At 43.7% G+C, this 23,752-nt stretch overlaps 1 pseudogene; it reads left to right on the top strand.

Moving 5' to 3' along the window:
• LOC111978699 (uncharacterized) overlaps positions 1-23,752 on the top strand; it is an 88,095-nt pseudogene that overhangs the window by 44,745 nt on the left and 19,598 nt on the right.

Raw genomic sequence — 23,752 nt, 5'->3', positions numbered from 1 at the left:
AACATCATTGATTGAGAGAGAGCAGGTCCCGCGAGCGCAGGCCAGCGTGGTGCACACAAATTAAACTTGAGAGCTTGCGAGTGTAGCTTTGAGCGAGCAGAACTTAATTTCCGCATGCAGTAATTACTTACTACATCTCAAAAATGACTGCACTCTCACAAATACACACGTCCTGACTCCCTCTCACACCAATTTTCCAGTTCGCTCTCCAAATCCATTTAGCTCTCACAACCGCTTACTATAATTTTATAAAAAGGGGAAATTCTAGCCAAAGAACATTGTAGCAGTCTTCTGAAATGCAATTGGTTAGGTCTTGGGACAACTCACAGCTTGACTGCTCCAAAACCAGATTTTTGACCATAGACATGAAGGTAAACGATGGCTGACAATAATAAACAGGTAAGTTCTATAGTTTTTAGGAGATAAACTAGCTAACCAATTAGCCAGCTAGTCAACTATGACTTCCATTTCAATACTGAAATAAGTATGATTTGTTAGTCTGTTATTCAGCAGGTATTGGTGAGACAAGCTAGGTTAATGTCAGCTAGCTACAGTTGAAGTCGGAAGCTTTACATACACCTTAGCCAAATACATTTAAACTCAGTTTTTTCACAATCCTTGACATTTAATCCTAGTAAGAATTCCCTGTCTTAGGTCAGTTAGGATCCCCACTTTATTTTAATAATGTGAAATGTAAGAATAATAGTATAGAGAATGATTTATTTTCAGCTTTTATTTCTTTCATCACATTCCCAGTGGGTCAGAAATTTACATACGCTCAATTAGTATTTGGTAGCATTGCCTTAAAATTGTTTAACTTGGGTCAAACGTTTCGGGTAGCCTTCCACAAGCTTCCCACAATAAGTTTGGTGAATTTTGGCCCATTCCTCTTGACAGAGCTGGTGTAACTGAGTCAGGTTTGTAGCCTCTTGCTTGCACACACTTTTTTAGTTCTGTCCACACATTTTGTATAGGATTGAGGTCAGGGCTTTGTGATGGCCACTCCATACCTTGTTTGTTGTCCTTAAGCCATTTTGCCACAACTTTGGAAGTATGCTTGGGGTCATTGTCCATTTGGAAGATCCATTGGCGACCAAGCTTTAACTTCCTGACTGATGTCTTGAGATGTTGCTTCAATATATCCACATATTTTTCCTCCTTCATGATACCATCTATTTTGTGAAGTGCACCAGTCCCTCCTGCAGCAAAGCATCCGCCACAACAATGATGCTGCCACCCCGTGCTTCACTGTTGGGACGGTGTTCTCCGGCTTGCAAGCCTCCCCTTTTTCCTACAAACATAATGATGGTCATTTTGGCAAACAGTTCTATTTTTGTTTCATCAGACCAGAGGACATTTCTCCAAAAGTACGCTCTTTGTCCCCATGTGCAGTTGCAAACCATAGTCTGGCTTTTTATGGCGGTTTTTTGGAGCAGTGGCTTCTTCCTTGCTGAGCGGGCTTTCAGGTTATGTCGATATACAGTTGATGTCGGAAGTTTACATACACTTAGGTTGGAGTCATTAACAATCAATTTTTCAACCACTCCACAATTTCTTTGTTACAACAAGCTATAGTTTTTGGCAGGGTTAGTGATATTTACTGATGTTGCATGACACAAGTATTAATCCAACAATTGTTTACAGACGATTATTTCACTTATAATTCCACTGTATCACAATTCCAGTGGGTCAGACGTTTACATACACTAAGTTACTGTGCCTTTAAACAGCTTGGAAATTCCAAGAAAATTATGTCTTGGCTTTAGAAGCTTCTGATAGGCTAATTGACGTGTAATTTGAGTCAATTGAAGTGTATGTGGATGTATTTCAAGGCCTACTTCAAACTCAGTGCCTCTTTGCTATGTCATGGGTAAATCAAAAGAAATCAGCCCAAAACCTCACAAGGTAGCCGTCAAACAATAGTACGCAAGTATAAACACCATGGACCATGATAGCCGTCACACACCGCTCAGGAAGAAGACGCGTTCTCTCTCCTAGAGATGAACGTACTTTGGTGCGAAAGTGCAAATCAACCCAGAAACAACAGCAAAGGACCTTGTGAAGATGCTAGAGGAAAGAGTTATAAAACTGTCCATAATACACAGTAAAACGATAATGACTTCAAACCATTTCTCTTGCTCCCGCCCTTTTCCATGCAGTCCACTGTTACTAGTATGTGGTGGTGAAGTTGTTCTCTGCTCAGCTGAGCAGAGACGGGTGATGCAGAATTCCTTAATATCTCCTCTATGCACAGCACTCCTTGGGACTGCCTGTAGGTAACCATGCAATCCACCAATCACCCCGTAACGTAATCATTAGTGGTACTGAGAGTTCCTCTCATTTCTTTGATGCTGTATGAAGGCAGTGTGCATAGGACATTTGTCACATCGAGAGGATGATGACCAGCTGCTAACTGCTAACTTTATTGGTTAGAAAAGATGGTTCTTACTGAATTTTTGTGATAGTTATTAAAACTTTTTGGGCTGCAATCCCGTTAACGGATCAATATGACAACAGCCAGTGAAAGTGCAGGGCGCCAAATTCAAACAGAAATCTCATAATTAAATTTCCTCAAACATACAACTATCTTATACCATTTTAAAGGTACTCTTGTTGTTAATCCCACCACAGGTGTCCGAGTTTTAAAAAGGCTTTACAGCGAAAGCACCACCAAATCACAGAAAAACACAGCCATTTTTCCAGCCAAAGACAGGAGTCACAAAAAGGCAGAAATAGACGGTAAAATTAATCACTAACCTTTGATGATCTTCATCAGATGACACTCATAGGACTTCATGTTACACAATACATGTATGTTCTGTGGTTCGTAAAGTTCATATTTATATAAAAAAATTGCAGTATATTGGTGCGTTATGTCAGTGAGTTCCAAAAACATCCGGTGATTTTGCAGAGCCACATCAATCCAGAAATACTCATTAATAAACGTTGATCCAAGTTCAAGTGTTATCATGGAATTTTAGATCCACTTCTCCTTAAATGAAACCGCTGTGTCAGATTTCAAAAAAGCTTTACGGAAAAAGCAAAACCATGCAATAATCTAAGGTTGGCGGTCAGAGCCCAATCAAGCATACAGGTACCCGCCATATTGTGGCAGTCAACAGAAATCAGAATAACATTATAAAATCTTCACTTAACTTTTGATGAACTTCATCAGAATGCACTCCCAGGAATCCCACTTCACAATAAATGTTTGATTTGTTCGGTACATGTCCATCATTTATGTCCAATAGCTACTTTTGTTAGTGCGTTTGGTAAAACAATCCAAGTCACGAAGCGCGTTCACTAAAAGCAGACGAAATGTCAAAAAAGTTCCGTAACAGTCAGTAGAAACATGTCAAACGATGTATTGAATTAATCTTTAGGATGTTTTTTAATATAAATTCAATAATGTTCCAACTGGAAGAATTCCTTTGTCTTCAGAAAATGCGATAGAACAGAGCTCGCTCTCAACATGAACGCGCATGTGGTCAGCGCATGTTTCAGCTCATATAGACCTTACTCAATCCCCTCTCCTTCGGCCCCACTTCACAGTAGAAGTCTAGACAGGTTCTAAAGACTGTTGACATTTCTTTGGCAAGCCGTAGGCAGTGCAAAATGACCCATATCCCACTGTGTATTCGATAGGCGATGAGTTGAAAACCTACAAACCTCAAGATTTCCCCACTTCCTGGTTGGAATTTCTTTCTCAGGTTTTGCCTGCCATATGAGTTCTGTTATACTCACAGACATAATTCAAACAGTTTCGAACTTCGAGAGTGTTTTCTATTCAAATAGACCAATAATTTGCATATATTAGCAACTGGGACTGAGGAGCAGGCAGTTTACTCTGGGCACCTCTGGCACGCTTTTCATCCAAGCTACTCAATACTGCCCCTGCAGCCATAAGAGTTAACCACGTTTCCATCCCACGTTTTTTAATGCGAGTAAAGTCATACCGTATAAAAAAATTACGACAGCTGTGATGGAAACAGGAAGATTTCGTTACAATTTTATAAATGCAGACAGATAATTTGTTTGTTCTACATGGTGGGATCTTTTTGTGTCGGTAATATGAAGCTTAGCAGAGAAAATGGCAGCGGAAACACCTTTGATACTCCAATGTTGATATAATAACTAGCGATGCACCGATATGACATTTTTGGCCGATACCGATATCCAATATTTTCCTTGCCAAACAAAACCTATACTGATTACCGATATCAGTCACTGGCCTTTATCAAAAAGTGGCATCGATGACGTCGTATCCACAGTGACTGTAGGTACAATCCCCAACCAGAAGCCATGAATTCACAGCAATCATTCGCACTGAGCTAAGGGTAGAGGCTGCCGCTTTCAAGGACTCTAACCCGGAAGCTTATAGGAAATCCGCGCGATGCCCTCCGATGAACCATCAAACAGGCAAAGGCCAATACAGGAACAAGATCGAATTCGTACTACAACCGGTCCGATGCTCGTCGGATGTGCCAGCCTTGCAAACTATTACAGACTCCAAAGGGAAGCACAGCCAAGAGCTACCCAGTGACACGAGCCTACTAGATGAGCTAAATAACTTCTATGCTTGGGTCGAGGCAAGTAACACTGAAACATGCATGAGAGCATCAACTGTTCCTGCTGACTGTGTGATTCACGCTCTCCGCAGCCGATGTGAGTAAGACCTTAAACTTAAGACCCTTAAAATGTTTACACATTCACAAAGGCCGCTAAGCCAGAAGATTACCCAGGACGTGTACTCCGAGCATGCACTGACCAACTGGCAGTGGTCTCACTGACATTCTCACTCTCCTGTTCGAGTCTGTATACCAACATGTTTAAGCAGACACCATAAGTCCTGTGCCCAGAACACTAAGGTAACCTGCCTAAATGACTACCGACTGTAGCACTCACGCTGTAGCCATGAAATTATTTGAAAGGCTGGTCATGGCTCACATCAACACCATTTTCCCAAAAACACTAGACCACTCAAATTTGCATACCGCACCAACAGATTCACAGATGATGCAATCCTATTGCATCCACACTGCCCTTTCGCCACTGGACAAAAGGAAACCTATGTGAGAATGCTATTCGTTGACAACAGCTCAGGGTTCAACACCATAGTGCGCTCAAAACTCATCGCTAAGCTAAGGACCCTGAGTAAAACAGCTCGCCTCTGCAACTGGATCGCTGACTTCCTGAGCGGCCCGCCCCAGGTGGTAAGGGTAGGTAAATACCCGACATCCGCTGCAATGACTCAACACAGGGGCGCCTCATGGGGGTGGGTGCTCAGTGTCCCCTCCTGCCGTCCCTGTTCACTCATGACTGCACGAGCAGGCAAACTCCAACACATCATTAAGTTTTGCCGTATGACACTACAGTGGTAGGCGCTGATCAACTGACAAAGAACAGCCTATAGGGGAGGTCAGAGACCTGCACATGGTGGTGCAAGGACAACGAACTTCTCCTGCAATCGGATCAAGACAAAGAAGATTGAGTGTGGACACAGGAAACAAGAGGACGCGCGCGCCCCCATTGCTCTGCACGGGGCTGTAGTGACAGGTTGAGAGCCAAGTGTCCTTGGTCGCAGCATCAACAACAAAACTAACATGGTCCAACAGCACCAAGACAGTAGTGAAGAGGGCATGACAAAACCTATTCCCCTCCAGAGACTGAAAACATTTGCATGGGTCCTCGAGATCCTCAAGAGAAATTTTTAACAGCTAAACCATGCGAGTGTAACGTTCGTCTGCGGAGAGAGATTGACCAAGGCGGCAGCGGGTGATGAAGACATGAATGAATTTATTTAACAAGACGTAAACGAATCACTAACACGAAAATATGATTGAAAATTAGCCTAATCTCGGGAGTTGATAGGCTTGAAGTCATAAACAGCGCTGTGCTTCAAGCATTGCGAAGAGCTGCTGGCAAACGCAGGAAAGTGCTGTTTGAATGAATGCTTACGAGCCTGCTGCTGTCTACCACCGCTCAGTCAGACTGCTCTATCAAATCATAGACTTAATTATAATATAATAACACACAGAAATACGAGCCTTAGGTCATTAATATGGTCAAATCCGTAAACTATAATTTCGAAAACAAAACGTTTTCTCTAACGGGTGGCATCCATAAGTCTAAATATTGCTGTTACATTGCACAACCTTCAATGTTATGTCATTATTACGTAAAATTCTGTTAAATTAGTTCGCAACAAGCCAGGCGGCCCAAACTGTTGCATATACCCTGACTCTGTGTGCAATGAACGCAAGAGAAGTGACAAAATTTCCATAGTTTAATATTGCCTGCTAACATGAATTTCTTTTAACTAAATATGCAGGTTTAAAAATATATACTTCTGTGTATTGATTTTAAGAAAGGCATTGATGTTTACGGTTAGGTACACATTGGTGCAATGACTGTGCTTTTTCGCGAATGCGCTTGTTAAATCACCCGTTTGGCGAAGTAGGCTGTGATTCAATGATAAATTAACAGGCACCGCATCGATTATATGCAACGCAGGACAAGCTAGATTAACTAGTAATATCATCAACCATGTGTAGTTAACTAGGGATTATGTTAATATTGATTGTTTTTCATAAAATAAGTTTAATGCTAGCTAGCACCTTACCTTGGCTCCTTGCTGCACTCGCATAACAGGTAGTCAGCCTGCCATGCAGTCTCCTCATGGAGTGCAATGTAATCGGCCATGATCGGTGTCCAAAAATTACCGATTGTTATGAAAACTTGAAATCGGCCCTAAATAATCGGCCATTCCGATTAATCGGTCGACCTCTGGTTGGGTTAGTTTGTGCTGATCTTCGCAGCATTTCAGCCTCGTCTGCTTTTTATGTGGGTGTTTAGACTACTTTGTGAGGGCCGTGTAGGCTACTTTGTGTGGGCCGTTTAGACTACTTTGTGTGGGCCGTTTAGGCTACTTTGTGTGGGCCGTTTAGGCTACTTTGTGTTGGCGTTTAGGCTACTTTGTGTTGGCGTTTAGGCTACTTTGTGTGGGCGTTTACAGCTTTCAACTGTCCTCTACTTGGTATGCAGTTCTGTGCTGCTCTGCTGTTGATGTAAAGGTGATGGTAATGGACATGGAAGGCAGTGTGCAGCTGGTGTTCCTTCCCAGCAGGATGGTGACAGATTAGAATTCTCACTTTGTTTGCCCGGTGTTGCTGAAGATGTATTGATCTCTGGGCTCACATCAGATTAGGTTTCCACTGTCAACAACAAATAGGCTTAGCCTGACAACCAAATTGCCAATCACAAACTAGAGACAGTTCTTACATCCAATCACAATTTAGAGCCAGCCCTGATAACCAGTCAATAAAGCTAGAGCCAGTCCTTACATCCAATCACAATCTAGAGCCAGCCGTGAGATCCGGTCACCAACTAGTCAGCGATGATGGCCAATTACAATCAGTTAGTCCCGATTCCTAGAGATGTAAACCGTTTATGTAAGAGGGCATATGCCAATATGTGTCTGTGTTTCAGAATGACTACTGTGTAGCTCAACTGTGTAACCATAACTGTGTGCCTGATGAACACGGAATGGTGCACAGTAATTCTGCTCAACCCTTTACAACAATATACAACTGTCCAACCATATGGAATCCTGTAAATGTGTCTCTTAGTGCTGTGTTCTACATATCTTTGATTGTGTGCTGACTCTGCTCTCTCTTTGCTCTTCCTTCCAGTCTTCACAGAAGAAGGTGGAGCTTCAGACAGAATCCAAAGTCAGTCCCAAGAGGAGCCCCGAGTCAGCCATCAACCTTCTAGGCCTGGGTAAGGCATGACCAACATATCCAAGATCCTAGAAATGGATACTCCAAATGCCCGACTCGCTCTCTCACTCTGTCTGTCTGTCTCTGTCTTTCTCTCTCTCTCTCTCTGGAATTTGAGATTATGGTAATTTGGCGCATATCAGACAAAAAAAAAACACGTGGCTTTTCTGCTACTTTACTCTTACCATAACACTTCATTATTATCAGTAGCATACACTTTTCTTTTACATGGATATGCTTCTTAATGAAACCTATTTCAAACAAGACATTACACTTCACTTCTTTCATGGCATTTCATATTACTCATAACTATTAATCCACAAATGAAGAAATGCCAGGTTGGAGAGGATCTATCGCATTTTTTCGGATTGACACAACATTAGCGCTTATCGAGGTCAAAATAAAGATATATGCCTCCCTTGACCTTGTCTGTTGGTTTTTCTGCAAATAAAAAAAATAGAATACAATCCTATTTCGACGCACAAATCAATTCACACGAAGTCTGTTTTTTTTCTGTTTTTTTTTCAGAAATATTAGCAAAACGTCACAAACGCTGCTGCGTTCATCGATGGCAATAGCATTAGTATGGTGTCAAATCCGATTCAAAAGTCGAATGGGCGCAAGATGGCGCAAGTGAGCAAGATGAAACATCATTGATTGAGAGAGAGCAGGTCCCGCGAGCGCAGGCCAGCGTGGTGCACACAAATTAAACTTGAGAGCTTGCGAGTGTAGCTTTGAGCGAGCAGAACTTAATTTCCGCATGCAGTTAATTACTTACTACATCTCAAAAATGACTGCACTCTCACAAATACACCACGTCCTGACTCCCTCTCACACCAATTTTCCAGTTCGCTCTCCAAAATCCATTTAGCTCTCACAACCGCTTACTATAATTTTATAAAAAGGGGAAATTCTAGCCAAAGAACATTGTAGCAGTCTTCTGAAATGCAATTGGTTAGGTCTTGGGACAAATCACAGCTTGACTGCTCCAAAACCAGATTTTTGACCATAGACATGAAAGGTAAACGATGGCTGACAATAATAAACAGGTAAGTTCTATAGTTTTTAGGAGATAAACTAGCTAACCAATTAGCCAGCTAGTCAACTATGACTTCCATTTCAATACTGAAATAAGTAGTTATTTGTTAGTCTGTTATTAAAGCAGGCTATTGGTGAGACAAGCTAGGTTAATGTCAGCTAGCTACAGTTGAAGTCGGAAGCTTACATACACCTTAGCCAAATACATTTAAACTCAGTTTTTCACAATTCCTGACATTTAATCCTAGTAAGAATTCCCTGTCTTAGGTCAGTTAGGATCCCCACTTTATTTTAATAATGTGAAATGTCAGAATAATAGTATAGAGAATGATTTATTTCAGCTTTTATTTCTTTCATCACATTCCCAGTGGGTCAGAAATTTACATACGCTCAATTAGTATTTGGTAGCATTGCCTTAAAATTGTTTAACTTGGGTCAAACGTTTCGGGTAGCCTTCCACAAGCTTCCCACAATAAGTTTGGTGAATTTTGGCCCATTCCTCTTGACAGAGCTGGTGTAACTGAGTCAGGTTTGTAGGCCTCCTTGCTTGCACACACTTTTTTAGTTCTGTCCACACATTTTGTATAGGATTGAGGTCAGGGCTTTGTGATGGCCACTCCAATACCTTGACTTTGTTGTCCTTAAGCCATTTTGCCACAACTTTGGAAGTATGCTTGGGGTCATTGTCCATTTGGAAGATCCATTTGCGACCAAGCTTTAACTTCCTGACTGATGTCTTGAGATGTTGCTTCAATATATCCACATAATTTTCCTCCTTCATGATACCATCTATTTTGTGAAGTGCACCAGTCCCTCCTGCAGCAAAGCATCCCCACAACATGATGCTGCCACCCCCGTGCTTCACTGTTGGGACGGTGTTCTCCGGCTTGCAAGCCTCCCCCTTTTTCCTACAAACATAATGATGGTCATTTTGGCCAAACAGTTCTATTTTTGTTTCATCAGACCAGAGGACATTTCTCCAAAAAGTACGCTCTTTGTCCCCATGTGCAGTTGCAAACCATAGTCTGGCTTTTTTATGGCGGTTTTGGAGCAGTGGCTTCTTCCTTGCTGAGCGGCCTTTCAGGTTATGTCGATATACAGTTGATGTCGGAAGTTTACATACACTTAGGTTGGAGTCATTAACAATCATTTTTCAACCACTCCACAAATTTCTTGTTAACAAGCTATAGTTTTGGCAAGTTGTTTAGGATATCTACTGTGTGCATGACACAAGTAATTTATCCAACAATTGTTTACAGACAGATTATTTCACTTATAATTCACTGTATCACAATTCCAGTGGGTCAGAKGTTTACATACACTAAGTTGACTGTGCCTTTAAACAGCTTGGAAAATTCCAGAAAATTATGTCTTGGCTTTAGAAGCTTCTGATAGGCTAATTGACGTAATTTGAGTCAATTGGAAGTGTACCTGTGGATGTATTTCAAGGCCTACCTTCAAACTCAGTGCCTCTTTGCTTGTCATGGGTAAATCAAAAGAAATCAGCCAAAACCTCAGAAAAAAATTGTAGACCTCCACAAGTAGCCGTCAAACAATAGTACGCAAGTATAAACACCATGGGACCACGTAGCCGTCACACCGCTCAGGAAGAAGACGCGTTCTCTCTCCTAGAGATGAACGTACTTTGGTGCGAAAAGTGCAAATCAATCCCAGAACAACAGCAAAGGACCTTGTGAAGATGCTAGAGGAAAGAGTTATAAAACTGTCCATATACACAGTAAAACGATAATGACTTCAAACCATTTCTCTTGCTCCCGCCCTCTTTCCATGCAGTCCACTGTTACTAGTATGTGGTGGTGAAGTTGTTCTCTGCTCAGCTGACAGAGACGGGTGATGCAGAATTCCTTAATATCTCCTCTATGCACAGCACTCTTGGGACTGCCTGTAGGTAACCATGACATCCACCAATCACCCCCGTAACGTAATCATTAGTGGTACTGAGAGTTCCTCTCATTTCTTTGATGCTGTATGAAGGCAGTGTGCATAGGACATTTGTCACATCGAGAGGATGATGACCAGCTGCTAACTGCTAACTTTATTGGTTAGAAAGATGGTTCTATACTGAATTTTTGTGATAGTTATTAAAACTTCTTWGGGCTGCAATCCCGTTAACGGGATCAATATGACAACAGCCAGTGAAAGTGCAGGGCGCCAAATTCAAACAGAAATCTCATAATTAAATTTCCTCAAACATACAACTATCTTATACCATTTTAAAGGTACTCTTGTTGTTAATCCCACCACAGTGTCCGATTTTAAAAAGGCTTTACAGCGAAAGCACCACCAAATCACAGAAAAACACAGCCATTTTTCCAGCCAAAGACAGGAGTCACAAAAAGCAGAAATAGAGGTAAAATTAATCACTAACCTTTGATGATCTTCATCAGATGACACTCATAGGACTTCATGTTACACAATACATGTATGTTCTGTTCGGTAAAGTTCATATTTATATAAAAAAATTGCAGTATATTGGTGCGTTATGTTCAGTAGTTCCAAAAACATCCGGTGATTTTGCAGAGCCACATCATCCAGAAATACTCATAATAAACGTTGATCAAAGWTCAAGTGTTATACATGGAATTTTAGATCCACTTCTCCTTAATGAAACCGCTGTGTCAGATTTCAAAAAAGCTTTACGGAAAAAGCAAAAACCATGCAATAATCTAAGGTTGGCGGTCAGAGCCCAATCAAGCCATACAGGTACCCGCCATATTGTGCAGTCAACAGAAATCAGAAATAACATTATAAATCTTCACTTAACTTTGATGAACTTCATCAGAATGCACTCCCAGGAATCCCACTTCCACAATAAATGTTTGATTTGTTCGGTAATGTCCATCATTTATGTCCAAATAGCTACTTTTGTTAGTGCGTTTGGTAAACAAATCCAAAGTCACGAAGCGCGTTCACTAAAAGCAGACGAAATGTCAAAAAGTTCCGTAACAGTCAGTAGAAACATGTCAAACGATGTATTGAATTAATCTTTAGGATGTTTTTAATATAAATCTTCAATAATGTTCCAACTGGAGAATTCCTTTGTCTTCAGAAATGCGATAGAACAGAGCTCGCTCTCACATGAACGCGCATGGTCAGCGCATGTTCAGCTCATGATAGACCTTACTCAATCCCCTCTCCTTCGGCCCCACTTCACAGTAGAAGRATCAGACAAGGTTCTAAAGACTGTTGACATCTTTTGGAAGCCGTAGGAAGTGCAAAATGACCCATATCCCACTGTGTATTCGATAGGCGATGAGTTGAAAACCTACAAACCTCAGATTTCCCACTTCCTGGTTGGATTTCTTTCTCAGGTTTTTGCCTGCCATATGAGTTCTGTTATACTCACAGACATAATTCAAACAGTTTTCGAAACTTCAGAGTGTTTTCTATTCAAATAGACCAATAATTTGCATATATTAGCAACTGGGACTGAGGAGCAGGCAGTTTACTCTGGGCACCTCTGGGCACCTTTTCATCCAAGCTACTCAATACTGCCCCTGCAGCCATAAGAAGTTAACCACGTTTCCATCCCCAGTTTTTAATGCGAGTAAAGTCATACCGTATAAAAAAATTACGACAGCTGTGATGGAAACAGGAAGTTTCGTTACAATTTTATAAATGCAGACAGATAATTTGTTTGTTCTACATGGTGGGATCTTTTTGTGTCGGTAAAATGAGTTATGCGAGAAATGGCAGCGGAAACACCTTTATACTCAAATGTTGATATAATAACTAGCGATGCACCGATATGACATTTTTGGCCGATACCGATATCCAATATTTTCCTTGCCAAACAAAACCTATACTGATTACCGATATCAGTCACTGGCTTTATCAAAAAGTGCATCGATGACGTCGTATCCACAGTGACTGTACGTACATACCCCAACCAGAAGCCATGAATTACAGGCAACATTCGCACTGAGCTAAGGGTAGAGCTGCCGCTTTCAAGGACTCTAACCCGGAAGCTTATAGGAAATCCCGCGATGCCCTCCGATGAACCATCAAACAGGCAAAGCGCCAATACAGGACAAAGATCGAATCGTACTACACCGGCTCCGATGCTCGTCGGATGTGCCAGGCCTTGCAAACTATTACAGACTCCAAAGGGAAGCACAGCCAAGAGCTACCCAGTGACACGAGCCTACTAGATGAGCTAAATAACTTCTATGCTTGGGTCGAGGCAAGTAACACTGAAACATGCATGAGAGCATCAACTGTTCCTGATGACTGTGTGATCACGCTCTCCGCAGCCGATGTGAGTAAGACCTTAAAACTTAAGACCTTAAAATGTTTACACATTCACAAGGCCGCTAAGCCAGACAGATTACCAGGACGTGTACTCCGAGCATGCACTGACCAACTGGCAAGTGTCTTCACTGACATTTTCAACTTCTCCCTGTTCGAGTCTGTAATACCAACATGTTTAAAGCAGACCACCATAGTCCCTGTGCCCAAGAACACTAAGGTAACCTGCCTAAATGACTACCGACCTGTAGCACTCACGTCTGTAGCCATGAAATTATTTGAAAGGCTGGTCATGGCTCACATCAACACCATTTTCCCAAAAACACTAGACCCACTCAAATTTGCATACCGCACCAACAGATTCACAGATGATGCAATCCCTATTGCATCCACACTGCCCTTTCCCACCTGGACAAAAGGAACACCTATGTGAGAATGCTATTCGTTGACAACAGCTCAGGGTTCAACACCATAGTGCGCTCAAAACTCATCGCTAAGCTAAGGACCCTGGGAGTAAACAGCTCCCTCTGCAACTGGATCCTAGACTTCCTGACGGGCCGCCCCCAGGTGGTAAGGGTAGGTAACAATACATCCGCCACGCTGAATCTCAACACAGGGGCCCCTCAGGGGTGCGTGCTCAGTCCCCTCCTGCACTCCCTGTTCACTCATGACTGCACGACCAGCCATAACTCCAACACCATCATTAAGTTTGCTGATGACACAACAGTGGTAGGCCTGATCACTGACAACAATGAGACAGCCTATAGGGAGGAGGTCAGAGACCTGACCATGTGGTGCAAGGACAACAACCTCTCCCTCAATGTGATCAAGACAAAAGAGATGATTGTGGACTACAGATAAAAGAGGACCAAGCACGCCCCCAATCTCATTGACGGGGCTGTAGTGGAGCAGGTTGAGAGCAAGTTCCTTCGCGTCCACATCAACAACAAACTAACATGGTCCAAGCACACCAAGACAGTTGTGAAGAGGGCATGACAAAACCTATTACCCCTCAAGAGACTGAAAAGATTTGCATGGGTCTCGAGATCCTCAAAAAATATTTTAACAGCTAAACCATCGAGTGTAACGTTCGTCTTGCGGAGAGAGATTGGACCAAGGCGCAGCGGGTGATGAAGACATGAATGAATTTATTTAACAAGACGTAAACGAACACTAACACGAAAATATACTTGAAAATTACAAACAACAAAACGACGTAGACAGACCTGAACTTGAGCACTTACATAAACACGAAGAACGCACGAACAGGAACAGACTACACAACGAAACAGTCCCGTGTGGTAACACATCAGACACGAGATTACATCACCCACAAACAAACAGGAGAACAGCCTACCTTAATAATGGTTCTAATCAGAGAAATGTCAAACACCTGCCTCTAATTGAAACCATTTCAGCAACCCATTAAACAAACTAGAAGGCCATAACATAGAATGCCCACCCCAACTCACGCCCTGACCAACTAAACACATACAAAAAAGAGAAAAGTCAGGAACGTGACATAACCCCCCTCAAAGGTGAGAACTCCGGACTGCACCAGCATAAAGTCTAGGGGAGGGTCTGGGTGGGCATCTGTCCACGGTGGTGGCTCAGGCTCTGGGCGTGGTCCCACCCCACCATAGTCAATCCCCGCTTTTGTAGCCACCTCCCAATGACCACCCCCAAATAACACCCACCTAAATTAAGGGGCAGCACCGGGATAAGGGGCAGCACCGGGATAAGGGGCAGCACCGGGATAAGGGGCAGCACCGGACTGAGGGACGACAGCTCCGGACTGGGGACGACAGCTCCGGACTGAGGGACGGCAGCTCCGGACTGAGGGACTGCAGCTCCGGACTGGCTGACGGATCTGGCTGCTCATGGCTGGCTGACGGATCTGGCTGCTCATGGCTCGCTGACGGCTCTGCTGCTCATGGCTCGCTGACGGCTCTGGCTGCTCATCGGCTCGCTAGCTCTGGCTGCTCATGGCTCGCTGACGGCTCTGGCTGCTCATGGCTGCGCTGACGGCTCTGGCTGCTCATGGCTCGCGGAAGGCTCTGGCTTCTCCTGTCCTGCGGAAGGCTCTGGCTGCTCCTGTCTGGCGGAAGGCTCTGGCGCTCCTGTCTGCGGAAGGCTCTGGCTGCTCCTGTCTGGCGGAAGGCTCTGGCTGCTCCTGCTGGCGGACGGTCTCTGGCTGCTCCTGTCTGGCGGAAGGCTCTGGCTGCTCCTGTCTGGCGGAAGGCTCTGGCTGCTCCTGTCTGGCGGAAGGCTCTGGCTGCTCTGTCTGGCGGAGGCTCTGGCTGCTCCTGTCTGGGCGACGGCTCTGGCTGCTCCTGTCTGGCGGACGTCTAGCGGCTCCTGTCTGGCGGACGGCTCTGAAGGCTCGGGACAGACGGGCGCTCTGAAGGCTCGGACAGACGGACGGCTTTTGAAGGCTCGGACAGACGGGCGGCTTTGAAGCTCGGGACAGACGTGCAGCTCTGACGGTGCTTGCAGACGGGCAGCGCAGGCGGCGTTGGCAGACGGACAGCTCAGATGGCGTTGGGCAGAACGGGCAGTTCAGGCGCCGCTGGGCAGACGGCAGACTCTGGCCGGCTGAGGCGCACTGGTAGGCCTGGTGCGTGGTACCGGAACTGGAGGTACCGGGCTAAGGACACGCACCATCAGGCTAGTGCAGGGAACAGCAACAGGACGCACAGGAGGCTTGGTGCGTGGTGTAGGCACTGGTGGTAATGGGCTGGAGACACGCACCACAGGGCTAGTGCGTGGAGGAGGAACAGGGCTCTGGAGACGCACAGGAGGCTTGGTGCGTGGTGCCCGAACTGGTGGTACCGGGCTGAAGACACGCACCATAGGGCTAGTGCGTGGAGGAGGAACAGGGCTCTGGAGACGCACAGGAAGCCTGGTGCGTGGTGTAAGCACTGGTGGTACTGGGCTGGGGCGGGGAGGTGGCGTCGGAAATACCGGACCGTGCAGGCGTACTGGCTCCCTTGAGCACTGAGCCTGCCCAACCTTACCTGGTTGTATGCTCCCCGTCGCCTGACCAGTGCGGGGAGGTGGAATAACCCGCACCGGGCTATGAACACGTACAGGAGACACCATGCGCTCTACTGCGTAACACGGTGTCTGCCCGTACTCTCGCTCTCCACGGTAAGTACAGGGAGTATGCGCAGGTCTCCTACCTGACTTCACCACACTCCCTTTTATCCCCCCCCCCAATAAATTTTTGGTCTTGACTCACAGGCTTCCGTGCTAACCGCGTACCCTCATAATGCCGGTTCCTCTCTCCGGTTGCCTCTGCTCTTCTAATTGCCTCCAGCTGTTCCCATGGGAGGCGATCTCTACCAGCCAGGATCTCCTCCCATGTGTAGCAACCCTTGCCATCCAAAACATCCTCCCATGTCCATTCCTCCTTCGTGCGCTGTTGCTTTCCTTTTCCCCGCTGCTTGATCCTTTGTTGGTGGGTGATTCTGTAACGTTCGTCTTGCGGAGAGAGATTGGACCAAGGCGCAGCGGGTGATGAAGACATGAATGAATTTATTTAACAAGACGTAAACGAACACTAACACAAAAATATACTTGAAAAATTACAAAACAACAAAACGACGTAGACAGACCTGAACTTGAGCACTTACATAAACACGAAGAACGCACGAACAGGAACAGACTACACAAACGAAACAGTCCCGTGTGGTAACACATACACACACGAGATACAATCACCCACAAACAAACAGTGAGAACATCCTACCTTAATATGGTTCTCAATCAGAGGAAATGTCAAACACCTGCCTCTAATTGAGAACCATATCAGGCAACCCATTTAAACAAACATAGAAACACATAACATAGAATGCCCACCCCAACTCACGCCCTGACCAACTAAACACATACAAAAATAAGAGAAAACAGGTCAGGAACGTGACATCGAGAGCATTCTGATGGGTTCCATCACTGCCTGGTATGGCAACTCTATACCAGACCTCTATACCAGGCCGTGTCAGAGGAAGGCCCTAAAAATCGTCAGACTCCAGCCAACCTAGTCATAGACTGTTCTCTCTGCTACCGCACGGCAAGCGGTACCGGAGCGCCAAGTCTAGGTCCAAGAGGCTTCTAAACAGCTTCTACCCCCAAGCCATAAGACTCCTGGACAGCTAATCAAATGACTACCCAGACTATTTGCACCCCCCCCCCCACGCTAATACTACTCNGCTAATACTACTCTCTGTTATTATCCACTTTAACAACGCTACCTGCATGTACATAATTATCTCAATTACCTCAACACCGGTGCCCCCGCACATTGACACATTGACTCTGTACCAGTACCCTCTGTATATAGCCCCGCTATTGTTATTCACTGCTGCTCTTTAATTATTTGTTTTTCTTATCTCTTACTTTTTTCTTCATTTACATTTTTTGGGTATTTTCGTAACTGCATTGTTGGTTAAGGGCTTGTAAGGAAGCATTTCACTGTAAGGTCTACACCTTGTGATTGATTCATTTGGATATTAAAAGTTTTTGCGGGCTTTTCAGCATTCTAGTACAGTTAAATAGTTAACACACACACATGGACGCAGCGGTCTAAGGCACTACATCTCAGTGCAAGAGGCATCACTACCGTCCCTGGTTCGAATCTAGGCTGTATCACGTCCGGCTGTGATTGGGAGTCCCATAGGGCAGCGCACAATTGGCCCAGCATCGTCCGGGCCGTCATTGTAAATAAGAATTAGTTTTTAACTGACTTGCCTAGTTAAATAAAGGTTACACACACACACACACACACACACACACACACACACACACACTGACCATTTTGTTGGCATTTACGTATATCCCCATTACCAGTAAAACATAATCAAAACCTATTTCTTTCACTGACACGCTGTGCTGTTTCGTTGTTCATTTGTAATTTCATTCTCAACCAGGACTCCTAAGGAACGCCGTTTGGGTCTTTGCGTGTCAAAAAAGATACACGTCAAATAACACAAATAAGCTTGTTGACCAATCAGGACCAGAATATGACTGCACGTCACATAATAATTTAACGCATTCATACATTTTTTACGTAGTTATTACACATTGATTACACTGTCACTCATATTTCATATGTCACAACAATTAATCGATACGTATGATATGATTCTGGTAAAGTTGTCTTGCGTACCTACAGTGCTGGTCATAAAAAAAGTTAGCTAGCTAGCTCATGGATGCGAACAATGTTTTTCCCAAAAACATAGCAAAACGACATCATCTAGGTGTCATCATCTAAAATAACCCACATTTATAAAACAGTTCTTATTTCATGAATGGTGGTTGGACCCATCTATGTCAAGCTAGCCACAATAGTTGACTTTGCGGTTAGCCTTTAAAATAAAAGTATGGCATAATTCTACTATTTGTATTCATTTGTATCATTGTCAATTACATACTTTTATTTTGAAGGCAAACCGCAAACTCCACTATTGTGCCTAATCCTTATTGTGGCTAGCTTCACAACACAACCCGGTCGAGCCTCACTAGCCAGATGAAGCTAGCTGGCTGCTTATAACGTTAGCTTTGGGCAAAAGTGTTAAGTAGCTGGCTAGCTATTTATTTTCATGAATTTCAATAGGCGAACAACAAGTGGCAACCTAGCTAATACTTACTCACAAGGATTCCTAAATCATTGCTAACAATAATGAAAATGACTGCAGTTTCTACTGGTCATTGTTTTCAGGCTGGTTGTATTGGTGCTAGCTAGCTACCCCAGAAGATGCGTTCGAACAAATTATGTTTTATTACCAACGCGGTATTGTAAGCACGTTGTTCGTGGCCGGTGTTTGCTTGTATGCAGACTTTTTTGTACAGCTTTGACAGTGCTACTGTATCTTTTCTGATGAGCAAAGGACCAACTGGCATTCCGTAGTATGTATATCGTGAAGTAGTGACGCTTTTACTGTGCAACTCCGGTAGGGCCACATCCGAAAAATAGCGTGCTTGGTAGTGTGTACCGGTGCTCGACCAGTTGGCGAAAGCCAACATCACCCACGACAGAGAACTGTTGATTGTCAGTGGCAATGAATTCCATTATCTTGGCTTTAATGGATTTCGCCTTTGAGTTGTCTCGCTGAAAATGACTGTTCGATCCACACAGCTGACATTGTGGGCTAGGTTAGGAATGCTGTGTTGCACGTGCTGTGCAAAATTTTACATGGCATCATTACGTCATGTACCTACGTTATACAGGTATGCAAGATAGCTTTGACATCAGTTTTTAACATCGCCGTTAAACTAGACATCGGGCTGATACCGATGTTGCCATTTTTAGCTATTATCTGCCGATTCCGATACGTTCACCGATATATCATGCATCCCTATTAATAACTATCATATCGAAGTAAACTTGGAGTCACGCAACGAAATTGTGTGTAGTCCTCCCACTATGACTCTGGAACCCAGTTTATTAAACTACAGATGAAATAAGTTATGATGAACTTCACAGGGTGGTGAAAGTGCAAGGTATGAGCTTGATGCTCCTTTCCAATAAATGTCCAATAAATTATTCTGGTGACGTGATGATCGATGCTTGACTGCCGTTTGACAATAAAAAATATTCTCGCTCTTACCCATTATAATCTCATCATGTAGACTAACCTACCTGCAGAGCGCACGTGCCAAGTCCGGACAAGGCACATTTTCTATTTAAAGCAACAGCTTATAACAAAACTATCGGTAGTATTGAAAATACGATGGAAACACATTGAACATTAGATTTTTATTCCACGGTAATTGAGTAGTGCTGAGACTGTCACGACTTCTGCCGAAGTTGATGCCTCTCCTTGTTCGGGCGGTGTTCGGCGGTCGACGTCGACGGTCTTCTAGCCATCGCCGATCCATTTCTTCATTTTCCATTTGTTTTGTCTCGTTTTCCCACACACCCGGTTCTCATTTCCCTCCTTATGTGTTGTGTATTTAACCCTCTGTTTGCCCCATGTCTTTGTGTGGTATTGTTTATCTGTTTTCATGTATGCGCACGTTAGGCTGGTTGCGCTGGGTTATGTTCAACCCGTATTTGTATTTCGTGTTCGTTTGTGCCYTGTGCTTTTGGTTCGCCAAATAAAAGGCTCCTTTTTGCTACCAAATATCTGCTCTCCTGCGCCTGACTTCCTACAGCCCTTCACGCATACCTTGACAGAGACTCACATTTTTCAATTTAAAAAAATGTCAAAGAAACCAATGATTGCAAATTGTTAAAAGTAGTCATTGTGCATAGAGTTATATGTTTTGTTTCACTTTGACATCATTGGTTTTTGTTTGACATACATTTTATAGTGAAAAGTCTGACTCAGTGGAATTGCCCGAAAGCTCAGCTCAGTCCAGTCCCACATCCTGTGTTTTTACTCATTTGGCTAAATGATTATCCATAGTTGCCTCTTTTGACACAGCCACAGCAGTCTTAAAATTGATTGTTACCTTGAATGTAACATTAAGATACTAAAACATTTCAACTCCAAATGAACTCTTGTCTGTGACACTTCCAGACATCTTATTTTCCTCTCTCTCACTCCAGTTGTTTTCAGGAGACAGGTCAGTGTGTATAGAGAGAACACGTTTGATCAGGTGGAGTCAGGCTTCTACTTCATCGCCCTGGACCACTACACCAACGAGGCCGAGGATGCCAAATGTGGACCAGTTAGTCACCAACTCATCTTATGCCTTACACAACTCAGCACATATGTGTCGCTCCACCTTCCTCAAACTCAAGTGCCCTACTTTTGTTTACCTTTTTACCAATGTCTATGGATTGTACAAGGATTTTAAGTTGGAACTTTGACTATATTCTAAATCTAATTCCAGCTCCTGTATCCTTCTGCCCTGTCTATAGATTATGCTGATGCCCCACTGTAAGAACTTGTAGATATTCACTGGTTCTGAGGGAGGTGACATGGCCACAAACAGTCCCCGGGACACCTTCCAGTGCTACCGCTGTCTGGACAACAGCCAGAGGGTGGTCAAGACATCTGCTGAGACTTCGTCATTAGTGTGTCAGCTCTGCTGCACCTGGGAGCTAAAGGTATGCCACCGCACTCCCAACAGTCATGTATGCTTGAACATACTTATATGCTAATTTAAGTGTTTCTTAAAGTGGAAATCAGTAGTTGAACAATAACAAAGCCGCTCCCCGCCCCTGTTTAGGTAAAAAGCTGAGGGATGGGGCTGGAGACACTCCAATTCATAGACAGTGCTATAGATYCAACGACTGACCATCGCACCTCCTTCTAAAATCCCATTGGAGGAGACYACCGAAGGTTCCTCGCCTCAGACCTCCTCCAATGGTGAGGAGWTAAGCAGAGATRAATTGGGACAGAGCTCATGTCATTGTTTTAGGTGGGAACTTATGTTGAATGGTACYTTTACTCTGTTTGCACTTTATCTTTGTTCTACTTGRARTCTTTCCACAGATGGCTCTGGCTTTCTGATAACATCTGATCTGCTGAGACTCCTTATGGTGTCTGCTATGACTGGCTGCTTTTGTTTTACAGACAAACTTTGCCGGCTAACAAGTCATAAGCTAGCTAACTTTAGCGGGTAGATTCCACTCAACTCACTGTATAAATAATATACCCATTAGAACTTATTTCCGAATTAATTTGGCTAAACTGCTGGGTTTCCTGAGTCGTCCYGTGCTTACTATTCAAACCGGGTAGCTAGCTAAACAGATGGCTCTGCAGTGCATCGAAAAAACAGAAGGCTAGTAATAGCCCATCACAACACTGGACTGGCCAATGTCAGGAATTTGTTAGTTCATTCACTCCAGTGTAAGTGATCAATCTAAGGTTTCTAGACACYCACACATCTTTAAGCCCGCCCCCATCAGCCTGAAGTCCAAACCCAAAGGTGCCAAGACATGAGAGAGAGAGCCATTTGAGAAACTGAGAGTGAAAACTTGACAATGACAAGTGACTATTGCTGGTGGACAATTTAATGCATTCAAATATTTGTTTTACATGTTTGAATCACGTTTCTTTGCTTACATATATGTGTACTGTTTAAGAAACGTTTATTTTTGATCTGTGACAATGATGTTCTGCTCACTCAGTCACACTTGCAAGCTCAAGTTTAATTTGTGCTCTCGACTGGCCTGGGCACTCGCGGGACCCATCCTCTYCTCGCTTGACCACATATCTTCTCTCTGGACTCAGTGTTTGCTCCCGTAATGATGTTTCATCTTTCTTGCGCGCTCCATCTAGTGCTCGTTCGACTTTTGAATCAGATTTGACACCATCATTGGCATATATTCTTCAAAGAGAGGACGCTGTAATGAGAGAAATTATGTAGCCTAAGCTACTGAAAATAAGCCTTTTACAAGATGAAATCAGCGTTTGATTCTTATTAAAGAGATGGAGTCCAGAAAGGCTACTTTAGGAAACTGAATGAACATTTACACTGAGTGTTCAAAACATTAAGGACACCTGCACTTTCATTGATATAGACTGRCCAGCTGAATCCAGGTGAAAGCAATGATGCCTTATTGATGTTACTTGTTAAATCCACTTCAATCAGTGTAGATGAAATGTATTGTTTATCTATTTAACCTTTATTTAAACTAGGCAAGTCAGTTAAGGACAAATTCTTATGTACAATGACGGCCTACCCCGGACAAACCCGGACGACGGGTTTGGCCTATTTATCAGCGTTGATTAGTCTATAAATTAAGAGAAGACTCCGTGTCAAATTAGACCGTGCTCGATTTGTCAACTGCTGTTGAATAATGAATGTATAGTCAGACATTCAACCTTTTTTAAAGAATACTGTTGTTATTTATTTCGTAGCAAGCTATGAAAACGCACATTGTATAAAAGAAAGTACGCACATCAAGTGCCATAGCCTATAAGCTAGAGCTTCTACACACCCATGCATCTAGTGGTTTTGCTGCTGGAGCATCAAATGACAGTTGGAAAMAGGAGGAGATGTAGACAGTTAAATAGACAAACTTAGTTAGCYAAACAATTGCTTATAATCATTAGTAAATACTCACGCAATTAGGTATCTACATGAAAATAAAGTAAATAAAGAATTGTACACATCTTTCCAAAAATGTATGTATGCCTTATTAAATGGTTTTGACAGTTATTATATTTTCATGACAGTCTTCATCCATAACGGTCAGTTATTCAATTACCAGTCACAGCCCGAGTCTCGCTCTCTCTCTCTGTCGCTCTCTTTCTCCCTTTCTCGCTGTGTGTGTGTCTGGTGGGTGGGAGTATGACAGAGTGTAAGAGGCGTTTAGAGGCGCGAGAGGTGTCAGGTTGTTTAAACTGATGTGGCCAGGGGAGTGGGGTGGAGGATTGGSTCTGTCTGAAAGGACCCTCAAAGTAAACCATGTGTCTTCCTAATGGAGCCCTGTACGTTTCCATGGCTCCCCCAGCCTTCGCTCCCAGAGTGGCCATCCCATAATAGACGGTCAGATGTAGCCGGCTGACTGAGATGATGGCCAACCTTTCACCATAAGAACGAAGGGAGGCTGTTGTCAAGGGGAGAAGAGAAATTGAAAAGCCTGTGGCGCTGTCTCTCATTTCATCGCCCTCTCCCTCTCTCTGGTCAAACTCCCCATCATGCACTCACGACTCATCCCTCTCCTTCTTTTTCTCTCTCTCTCTAAATGATTTCCCTTGTTCTGTCTC

This window comes from Salvelinus sp. IW2-2015, linkage group LG18, assembly GCF_002910315.2.
Source record: "Salvelinus sp. IW2-2015 linkage group LG18, ASM291031v2, whole genome shotgun sequence".
Lineage (NCBI taxonomy): Eukaryota > Metazoa > Chordata > Actinopteri > Salmoniformes > Salmonidae > Salvelinus > Salvelinus sp. IW2-2015.
Note: the sequence above shows the minus strand (reverse complement) of the source record. Positions and strands in the feature narration are given on the sequence as shown.